The sequence below is a fragment of the Zingiber officinale genome, chromosome 1A (assembly GCF_018446385.1).
Source record: "Zingiber officinale cultivar Zhangliang chromosome 1A, Zo_v1.1, whole genome shotgun sequence".
Classification (NCBI taxonomy): domain Eukaryota; kingdom Viridiplantae; phylum Streptophyta; class Magnoliopsida; order Zingiberales; family Zingiberaceae; genus Zingiber; species Zingiber officinale.
Genome location: NC_055987.1, coordinates 173,073,339 through 173,085,037, shown reverse-complemented (window position 1 = coordinate 173,085,037; position 11,699 = coordinate 173,073,339). Strand labels below are relative to the sequence as shown.

The window sequence follows — 11,699 nt, the reverse complement described above, 5'->3', positions numbered from 1 at the left end:
GATTGAGGCTATAGGATTAGCCTAACTTACATGTGGTATTGTAAGTGTTATTGTGGTATTGTCAAACATCAAAAAGGGGGAGATTGTTGGTGCAACATCCCTCAGGTCAAGGTTGACCTGGGTGACCAAGCTGAGTCTTGGTTTGAGTTTAGATGTTTGACAATAAGAAATTGATTGAAGAAGAGTCAAGTAGGTCAAGGTTGACCGGATACTTGACAGGGAAGTCCTGGTGAGTGAAACCAGGTGAAAACCCTAGTGAGTGAAGCTAGGTGAAAGTCCTGGTGAGTGAAGCCAGGTGAAAGCCCTAGTGAGTGGAGCTAGGTGAAAGTCCTGGTGAGTGAAGCCAGGCAAGGGAAAATCCAGATGGATCAAGGATGATCGGACATCTGGTGTTGGGAAGTCCAAGTAGGTCAAGGGAGTGACCAGATACTTGGCATGAATAGAAAAGTCTAAGTGGGTCAAAGGGATTGACCAGACACTTGGTGGGAAGTCCTAGCAGGTCAAAGGAGTGACCAGATGCTAGGCATGATGTACCAACAGGTCAAGGTTGACCGGATGTTGGTTTGAGAGGCTTGGAACTTGGTTTTGGGCAAAAACCAAGTGTTGGATCGATCAGTGGATCGATCCAGGAGCTGGATCGATCAGTGGATCGATCCAGGCTTCTCCTAAGCGAACAGAGAGCCTCTGGATCGATCCGTGGATCGATCCAGATGTTCCAATCGATCGGTGGATCGATTGGGACGCGGCTGCTTCGCGCGATAAGCGCTGGATCGATCCGTGGATCGATCCAGGCGCTTTTCCAGAGCACAGAGGCGCTCTGGATCGATCCGTGGATCGATCCAAAGCCTCCCCGATCGATTGGGAACATTCGAATCGATCGGGATCCGACCGTTGGCGTCGATAAAGGCCGCAGGCGTTCATTTCCTTCGGCATCTCTTCTCCGATTCACTCCAGATTTCTCCACAGCACTCACAAAGCTCAGATCGCCAGTTCTTGAAGGATCTTGGAAGTTTTCCAAGTCAAGAGGCGGATCAAAGCCAAGAAGAGAAGCTAGGGTTAGGGTTTATACTCATTGTAAGCTTGTAAGCTTGTATTTCTTGTATCCTTTCCCTCTCTTCTTGTATTGAGTCTTGTAGGGCTTCTCCGCCCTTGGTAGTTACCATAAAGGAGAGTTTTATTTAGTAGAGGGTGTGTGTGTTGGTGTGGATCCTTGGATTAGTCACCTCTTGTGAGGTGGATACCAAGTAAACCAACCGTGTTAGTGTTGTGTGATTGTTTCTTTGTATTTCCGCTGCACATCTTTGAAGGAACAAGCAACGCCGAGCAACGAGCGAACGCGACGAGCTATTCACCCCCCCCCCTCTAGCTACTTTTGGTCCTAACATATTGTTCGTGGAGGGATCACCTATCGAAGCTAGCGCATCATCTCATCGCCTTCAGATATGATCAAATTTGGTGTCATCTATGGAAACATCTTGCCTGGATCTGAAGCTTTGCGATAGAAGAGGCTGGAAAACTCAAAACTATAACCTTAACACAAGAGGATTTGGAGTTGCTCATCAACGCTAGAGCGTAAAAATTACTTCAACAGTAACAACAAGCCAATATCGGTGGCATGATGCCACCACAAAATCCGGAAGCATCAACCAACGCTCTCCAAAGGGAGAGGGGGGTTCAGGAGAAAGGTCATACTTGTTTACTCCCTGTGCCTCTCTCACTAACCCGACATCCTCGAGCACTTTTTCACACACCCTTAGAGCAACTAGGCCAAGGAATAATCCCTCAAGAGTCTTATAGAGAAGTACCTGTGCAAGATCGATATAGAGGAAAAGCTGTCGCTAGTGATAGTTCTCTTGAGCGAATTACCACTCCATTCTCTTAGAGTGTATTGGATGATCCATTACCCAAGTGATATCAAAACTTGAATATTGGAGAATACTCAAGAACGACTGATCCAGAAGATCATCTCCTAAAGTTTGAGCATGCCGCCCTTCTTCAGCAATTAACAGATAGTGTGAAATGTCGTATGTTCCTCACCACAATCGGCGGAGTAGCTCAACGATGGTTCAAATGATTGCTAGACAATTCTATCCGTCGATTCAAGGATTTTCATAAGGTATTTCTCCACTACTTCTCTAGTAATCGACGATATCCCAAAACTCCTTGGAGCCTCTTCTCACTCAAATCGGGACCCAAGGAGTCATTCGAGCCTACATCAAAAGGTTCAATCAAGTGGCCATGGATGTTCCTATGGCTACCACAGAGATTCTGGTAAATGTTTTTTCCCAAGGACTTAATGATAATGACTTTTTCAAGGATTTGGTTAAAAATCCTCCAGCCAACTTTGATTTATTAATGGAAAAATCAACTGAATTTATTAATATAAAAGAAGCTCAGGCTGCCTATAAAAAGGAGGTTATCACACCCGTTCTTGCTTTCGAGTGCCCTGTAGCACCTGCTCCTCCACTTAAAGGATCTCGGGCGGGGCCAAAATATCATCATCTAGAACCACGACCTCAGGTTGTACAACATATAGGGGTTCCTCGAGAGGCTCCATAGAAGTGGTGTACATATCATCAAATAACTACTCACAGCACAGAGGAGTGTTATACTTTGCAAAATCAAAGAGAAGGTAATCCCAGATATCATCGACGTTCCCCAACCCCAAATCGCTGATTGCATCGAAGACAAAATAGCCTACTCAAGATTGAATATCGAGTGACCGAACCGCAGCCGAGGACTCTACAGCTCCCGGCCGAGCAACTTCAAGGGCTTGCCCAGGCACAATAAGAACAATCATCTGCTCGACAAGAAGAAAACTGCAATAACGCCACCCGGGGTAATATCAACATGATAACTGGGGAACCGACTGATGGTGACTCCAACTGAGCGAGGAAGTCATATGCTCGGCATTTGGTCATCCACGAGGTCGGACACAATACTGAACGAGCGGACAAGCCAGAGATAAGCTTTAGACCTCGAGATTTAGAGGGGGTAGAAGTACTTCATGATGATGCATTGATATTAAGGTTGTGATAGTCAATTAAAATATCTCTCATACTTTTATTGATACAAGTAGTTCTATTAATATTATTTTTAAGCAAGCTTTTGATCAGTTGCAAATTGACCTGAATGAGCTTCAGCCCATGTCAACTCCTTTGTATAGATTTATGGGCAATGAAGTCCAACCGCTTAGTCAGATCAAATTGGCTATATCTTTAGGGGAGGAACCCCTAATGAGGACATGTCGATCGGTCCTTATGGTTATAAATGCACCCTCAGCGTATAACATCTTCTTGGGTCGACCGACCCTGAATGAATTCCAGACAGTCATTTCAACTTTCTGCCAGAAGATAAAATTCCCCATGGATGATCAAGTGGGGGAAGTTAAAGGTGATCAACTGGTAGCACGTAAGTGCTACGTGGAAATAGTAAAGACGGAGGCTAATGCTGCCCGAAAATCCAGAGAATGGAAGTCAATGTCATTCAAGAAAAGCTGCCCATCCTGGTATACGAAGAAAAGGAAGAAGTGCAGATCTGTTACAAACCGTAAGTGTACGGTTACATTATCAGTAGTATAAAAGAATATCGAATCCACAGGGATTGGTTATAACCACTAAAGATGTCTCAAAACGAATTAGCTAAACAACTAAACAAGTAGTTATGCGAACTAAGATGTAACTAGAAAAGAAATGTAAAAGGTAAATATAGAAAACTAAGTTTAATGAAAGTTCTAGGAGATTTGATTTCTTTGTGATACTTATCAATATAATATGATCTACCAATACTATCCTCAATTGTCTTGTATTTGTAAGAAATCACCGGTAATTTCCTGCAAAAAACACTGGCAAGGGACTTTCATCTTCACCTTAAGCAATCAAATAGTTATGATTCCTATGAAGTCTGTTAGTAGGGCAGCCTATCACGACGCCTCTCGGTCATACGACATAGAAACACATCACTAATCAATTCACATCAAGATATAGGACATAGCACATCTATCTATCCCTCTTCTTTGTAAATTCTTGTTTCACCCCTCAAGGTGATCCCTTAGACGTCCGCTAACGGGGCAACCCTGTCACGACGCCCCTCGGTCATACAATCTAAAGAATTCCTCTACAAGATCATCAAGATTTAAAGAAAATCAATTAAGAATGGTAATTAGATCCAAGCACAACAATCCATACAAGATTGAATTGATACAAAACATAACAACATCATTGAATCAAGAAGTTGGCAAATCCTTAAGATCTTACATCAATTTACATCACAAATACTCCCTCCATCCTAGAACAAGGAGATCTACTCCATGATACAAAAGAAAAGATCCGAAGACAAGAAGATCATAAATATTTTGATCAAAATCAAGAAGATAGAAAAGAAATGCTTATCTAGATACGATGAGTGATCTTCGGAACCAATCCTTGTTACCGGAGTCGATTTGAGAATGGAACCATCTTGAGATCGCCAGATCAACGCCCGAAAGATGAAGAAAAACCTCAAGATTCCATCTCCCCAAAGGGAGGGCCTCCTCTCTTTCAAAGGAGGAGAAACCCTTATATAGAGAAGGGGGTTTGGGCGCCACACGGCCCGTGGCACAGCCGTGTGAATCTCATATGGCCTTGCCTACTTCCCTTTCGGCCAGAGTCACACGGTCATGTGACTCTCACACGGTCGTGCCATGCTTTGTCTCTGGCTAGTTTGCACGGTCGTGCAAATCCACATGGCTTAGCCAATCCTTGTCTCTGGAAGTGTCACACGACTATGTGGCACACACGACCTGGTAGTGCTTTGGCTCTGGAAAGGTTGCACGACCGTGTTCTGGAATTACTTCAGGGATGACACGGTCATGTGAATCCACACGGCCATGTCATGCTTCTCCTCTGCTGATGCTGTACGGGTTGTCTACTCCACACAACCAAGGTCATTTTCCCTTGGCATAGCCGTGTGGTTCATATGGCTGATGTTGTCTTCCTTCACTTGCTTGTAGAGTTGGCCACGAACATCAATTCTCTTCCAAATTTGACTCTTGTAGACAGAAAATGCACATGAGCAAATCTCCAAACAAAGAAGAATAAATATGCTAAAAGTAAAGCAAGGAGTATGAAAATGCATAGATAAAGCATGCGTAAAACATGTGAATGTGCATCAAAACATGCTAAATAAGTGTATACAATCTACGCACATCACACCCCCATACTTTAAATTTTGCTTGTTCTCAAGCAAAATGCCGCAATCTAGATTCATATGTTCTATAATACATCATAATCTCTAATGCACTTTCCTATCTCTATCCAAAAGTTTAATTGATAAACATGATCATGGAAATAACTCAAGTATGACTTAAGCATAAGTCTCTTTGTGCACAATGCAAATAAGTGGCCCAAACTTTTCAAGTTTCAATCTTCATCCTAGTCAAGTCGTCATCCAATTGAGTTCCTAATGTTTTCGGTGATAGACACTTACCTGCCACACATTTAGTTCATATTTCTCAATCAACCCAAGGTCTCAAAGGCGTGCTCGATATCAAGAGAATCATAGCAGTTATTTCCCCAGTAACCTAACTCGGTCTCAAAGGGGTAACTTTCTAGTTTCCACTCACGATAACTATTTTTTATATTCCTTATTCAACATTTTTTCCATTTCCTTTTTGCTTCTTTTTTTTTTTCATTTTTTTTCTAAGTGATTGCAAGGTGCAACAATTAAACACAAATGTATATAAGCACAAATATTGGGATATTTTAATTTTTCCAAATGACCTTACATGATTCGAGCTTCATCTAGTAACCAAAATGAAGTTTGAAAAATCACCATGGAAACTAAGTACTAAACAAATAAGATGAATCATGACTATTTCAATGATATCAACTATTCAAGCTCAAGTAAAGTGAAAGTAAGATCCTTAAGGTTAAGCCAAATCTCAAACTTATCTCCATATGATACTTAGCTCATATCATACTACTTAAGATAGAGAAAAGAGGTACACTAAACATACTAGCATCATTTACAACATCATGAATCAAGATAAAAAATATGCTAACCATTTTACTTAAAGACAAGAAAGCATAAAAGTGAAGATTGATGTTCTCAATATGTATGCCACAATGTTTCAAAAGACAATCAAATGAAAGTCAAAAACAAACTCAAGAAATCAAACAAACAAAACAAAATGCATAATGAAATAGAAAAATTGAAAAATGCAAAGAAAAATCAGGTCGTTGCAAACACCCCCCCCCCCCCAGACTTAGACTTTTCATCGTCCCGATGAAATTAATATGGTGGTGGAGGAGGAGGTGGGGGTCTACGTGGATGACCAATAGGAAAACTAGGGAAACCGGGAGTGTCACTCAGGAACTTATGATATTCATAGAGGGCACTAACTTGTTGACTAGTAATACTCATGCCCTGCATGAATTCTCTCATCCTAGCTTGATCAATATCATAGTCTTGAACAAACTCGACCACTTGACCCTGAAAATTCCTCGTAAACTGGAAATGATCTTGCACCTCTCTAAACTTCTCATCCGATAAAGAGAAACGGACCATCCAACATCATACGTTAGGCCTCCTGCTTCTCATGAAGTGAGTCTAGAGATGCACAAAAATCAGAAAAAATAATTCTGGAATGACCCGTACCATAGGTGAAAGAATGCCTAGCAGGTTCCGGATGTCTGGAGGGTTGCGGGTGTCCAAATGATGAGGGCTCAAGGTGGGGCTCTGTGTCCTCGAATAAAGAAGGGGCATTCTCAGGATCTACATCAGTGATCACCCAATTAGCAGAGTTGCGAACAGAAGTACGCTCGGGATAAGGAAGGGGTAGTGGAAAACCATCCCTCCTAGAAAAAGCAAAATCATTCTCATCCCGACAAATCATTTTCATAGAAAGACATGTATCAATATCAATCATATTATTGTCATGAATGATCTCTAGTTCATCTATATCACAACCCAAATTTATAGCTACTTGAGTAATCAAACCACCAAAAGTAATCGAACCTGAGGATGTCTTTTTGGCTCTCACCAAGGTTTACAAAAAATGGAAATCGGAATCAAAATCAACCTTATGTAACATAGCCCACAAAGCATAAAGCTCCACCTTTCTAACAACTTCATCGCTTTCCCCTCTACCAAAAATAGTTTTACTCATAACTCGATGTAAGTACCTAAAATTGGGGTTTTGCATATGGGAAGCTTTAGCTCTAGAGGGCTCATAAGATTGATCGAAACCAGTAATCGAATTCCAAAAATGATTCCAATTGAATCTTGAGTCGAACCTTCGAGAGCTACCGGTGGATAATCCAAAACAATTATTGAAGTCACTAAATGCCCACTAAAATTCTTGATTCATTAATCTAAAAGTTATTTTTCCAATGTAATCATCTTCAAAAGAAAAGTGAACATCTAGTGAACTCAAAAACTCCAATATGATACGAGGATATGCAGATAGATGTGTGTACATGATATCATTCCAATCAAGAGACCCAATCATCTAATCTACATTATCTCTAATTCCTAGAATATTCAAATAACGTGTACACACAATTTTCTTATTGACAAGAATATCAAATCTAGATTTATGATCTTCATTTCTAAAAATAATATTGTATTCATTGTCGTTACCTTTGTCGCATGAAATCATCTTTCCCTTGCCCTTTGTGACCTTTTCCTTTCCTCTTTCCTTTGTTGGCTCCCTTCCTCCGCTTGATCCACCACTTTCTTTACGAAGTTTCTTCAAAAGATTAGACATGATGTGAAGATCAAAGTAGGGAAAGGCTTTGTGATTTGAGAAGTAAGGTCTCAAGAGAATAGATCTTCAGAAATGAGATCTTAAGAATGGAGGTAATTAGATCTTGAAGATAGGAGGAGAAAATTACTATTTAGATCTAAATCTGAGATAGTTTGTGGAGAAAAATAGAATAGAGATCTAGATCTGGGAGTTTGAATAAGATAGGTTGATGATTAGAAAGGGTTGAGAGAGGAGGGTGTGTAGCCAACACCACCTAGACACGGCCGTGTCTTATAGACACGGTCGTGTCTTATAGACATTACCAAGGTAGGGTCGTTCCGCACGGCCGTGTAGATCTACACGGCCCAAGGTGCCTCCTTCTCAGGTATGTCCACATGGCCATGCCAAATGGCATGGGCAATGCAGGCTTCCTCTCAGCTTCTTTTGCACGGTCGTGTGTGATGCACGGTCGAATTCTTTTCCTTCTTGATTTAGCCTCACATGGTCGTGTCTCAGACACGGCCGAATCCTTCTTCTTCTCGGGAATTCTTACACGCCCGTATATGGGACACGGGCAGTGCAGATTTCTTCACTGGAATCTTCACAAAGCCGTGTCTGGTACATGGTCGAGCATGACTCCTCCTCTAGTAAGTTCACACAGCCTGTGTATGGCACACGGTCATGTACTCCTCTTCTGTAGACTTAACACGGTCATGTCTGTTACACGATCGAGCTCTATTTAGCTCAACTTAGATGATTTTCTCCATTTCCGACTTCTCCCATGCTTCCATGCCCATGAAGTAATCACGGCCAGCTCATGGAAGCAAAATACAACCTGAAAACAAACAACAACAACGAAATAAAAACACTAACTGATGAAAAGAAAACTTGAATTGAAATTAACTAAAGAAACCCTTGGGTTACCTTCCAAGAAGCGCTTGTTTAAGGTCTTTAGCTCAACCAATCCCTGTTTTCTTTTCATTTTCTTGCCCTCAGAGGGCAGATGTATTTTTCATTTTTTATTGGGAGGCCTTCTCCCAGCATCACTTGCTGGATTACGTACCTCGTCCGGCGGCCTCCCGTGAGGATGGAAATTCTAATCCTCTAGCTTGTAAGCGTCCGCCCTACTGCAAACACTTACTAAAAGAGAAGAGACATGGTTAGAAGAATTAGATAAATCATACTCCAACCTTTCCTTACCAATTATCAATGAAAGCTTATGATTTTTGACATCAATTATTACTCCAGCTATTGCAAGAAAAGGTCTTCCTAATATGATTAGGATCTTTGGGTCTTCAACCATGTCGAATACCACAAAATTTGTGAGAATTATGATCCCACCAACTTCTACCGGCACATCCTCTATAATACCCATAGGATACCTGCAAGAATGGTTCGCTAATTGTAGTGACATGGTAGTAAGTTTAAAATTTTTAAGACCTAATTTATTACAAATTGAATATGGAATGAGGCCAACACTTTCCCCCAAATCACAAAAAGCTTTTTCTATAAATTCAGCTCCTATATTGCAAGGAATATAAAAGCTCCCTGGATCTTTAAGCTTTGGGGAAGTGTTCTTTTCAAATAAAGCACTACATTCCTCGGTTAGAGCAATGGTCTCAATGTCTCCTCTTCTTCTTTTATTTGACATGATGCCCTTCAGGAATTTGGCAAACTTAGCTTTAGCATTTGTAAGATTGCATCAATTAAAGGAAATTCAACACAAATCTCCTTAACTTTTTCCAAAAATTTATAAAACTCTTCATCTTTTTTTAACATAACTAATCTTTGAGAAAAATAGACTACTTGATTTTGTGGGTTAAGTGGAAGAGTCTCTTCAACCTTATTGGTACTCTCCTCTTCATCTTGAATATCAATAGGTTCAAGTGCTGCAGGAGAGAGCTCTTCTTCAGTTTTCATCCCTTTTGGAGCAGTCACTTGAGGATACCCCAAGGTCTGTCCGCTCCTAAGTTTAATTCGATTGCAGTGCTCCATTCGATTAATATCAGGATTTCCAAGAAATTGTCCTGGTGCTCTTGAGGATGATGAAGCTAACTGGGCAATTTGACTATCTAAAATCTTTTGATGCTTGTCAGAATTATCCATTCTCTGAGTTAACTTCAAGATATCTTGCTTCATTTCATTTGGACTAGAAATAATTTCCTCAAGCATTTTCTCAATATTAGAAGATTGATAGCCTTGAGAAGGTAGTTATTGTTGGAAATTTTATTGCCCAGGCTGAAAACTTGGTCTTGCCCCCATAGATGGTCCTTGTTCTTGATTGTTCCTATAGGAAAAATTAGGATGATTCTTCCACCCAGGGTTGTATGTGTTTGAATATGGATTGTTCTATCTCTGATTATATCTCATGATAACATCACATTGTTCTAATTGATTGATTTGTGCTGAGATAGTTCCTAGAGGGCATGAGTCTTGAGCATGATCAGAACTCCCACATGTTTCACAACAACATACAATGACATTGACTGCACTAGTACTTGTTCCCATATTTTCTAGCTTCTTTGTAAGAGCATCCAGTTTTACAGACATCATAGTGATTGTATCTACATCAAATTTCCCTGATGCCTTTGTTTGGTTTGAATAAGAATAGCCCCACTTCTTTCAGTTGCCCATTGATGATGATTCTGTGCTACACATTCAATGATATCTTTGGCCTCATCTAAACTCTTATTCATAAGTGCCCCTCCAATAGCTGAATCTAGGGGCACCTTAGTATGGTAGTTGATGCCATTATAAAATGTGTGCAACACTAACCACTTCTCTAATCCATGATGTGGGCATTGTCTGAGCATATTATTGTTTCTATCCCATGCTTCAAATAAGGATTCTAAGTCTGACTGTCTGAATCTTGCAATAAGATTTCTCATATGAGTTGTCTTGCTTGGAGAATAGAACTTGTCTAAGAATTGCTGCTCACATTGCGCCCAAGTGGTAATGCTATTTTGATCTAAAGAATTCAACCATTGTTTAGCTCTATCTTGAAAAGAAACCCCAAATAATAATAATCTCACAGCTTCTGAAGGTACACCATTCATTTTCATGGTACCGCAAATTTCATAGAAATTAAAGTTTCCAAGTGCTGATTAGGATCTTCGTGCGGTCCTCCACCAAATTGATTCTATTGCACCATAGTGATTATTGTAGGCTTTATCTCAAAATTATTGGCTTCAATAGATGGTCGAATAATACTTGAATGAAGCCCTCAAGCATATGGTGTTGCTGATGTGCGTAAATATTATGATCGTTTATGCATGTTTTAATACACATTCACTTGCTTTATACGTATATATTATTTCCATGATCGTCTCTTTTATCATGTACTCATCGTATATATTCTTTTGTTCAGATATCTGCTCTTTGTTTGATTTTGTGTTAACAGCGACAACTTTCGGAGCAAAAACAGCGATTGTCGACGCACCGGAACAAGCTAGAGAACACGGTCGTGCAACTTGTTGGTTAGTCCTAGGAAAATCGTATCGGCACCACTGTACAAAAATTTTGTACAAGTGTCGAACCTTTCCTTAAATAACCTATTGTGTTCTTTAGAAGTTAAATTAGGAATCGCAGACGGAACTTAACATCATTGATTCCAAATTTAACTTATCTGTTCTTAATGATTTAGATTTGAATCGCAAGCGGAACTTAACACTATTGATTCAAATACACCTAAGTTATTAATTCCATAAATATTAATTTCCAAAATCGACTTCCAGGACTGCATGGCGAGGCACATGGTCTTCTTGGATATGGGAGCAACCACCACCGCCTAGGCAAAGCCTTTTAAGGAAAGCTAATATTTATTTCCTTAAATAACTCTAGATTAACCAAAAAGAACAATCGAATCACAAATTCGAAAAAAAAGAAAACACAAACTCGAAAAAAAAACTATTTCGAAAACTCTAGAATCATATGCCTCTTGTGTTTGGTATTTCCAAAAATAACAATACAAAGA

General features: G+C 40.2%; 1 non-coding gene across 1 annotated transcript; it reads left to right on the top strand.

Moving 5' to 3' along the window:
* Nucleotides 1-10,510: 10,510 nt before the first annotated feature.
* LOC122039189 lies at nt 10,511-10,617 on the top strand. The gene has a single exon (XR_006128075.1). It is a non-coding gene; the product is annotated as a small nucleolar RNA R71 (small nucleolar RNA).
* The last annotated feature ends 1,082 nt before the right edge of the window (nt 10,618-11,699 follow it).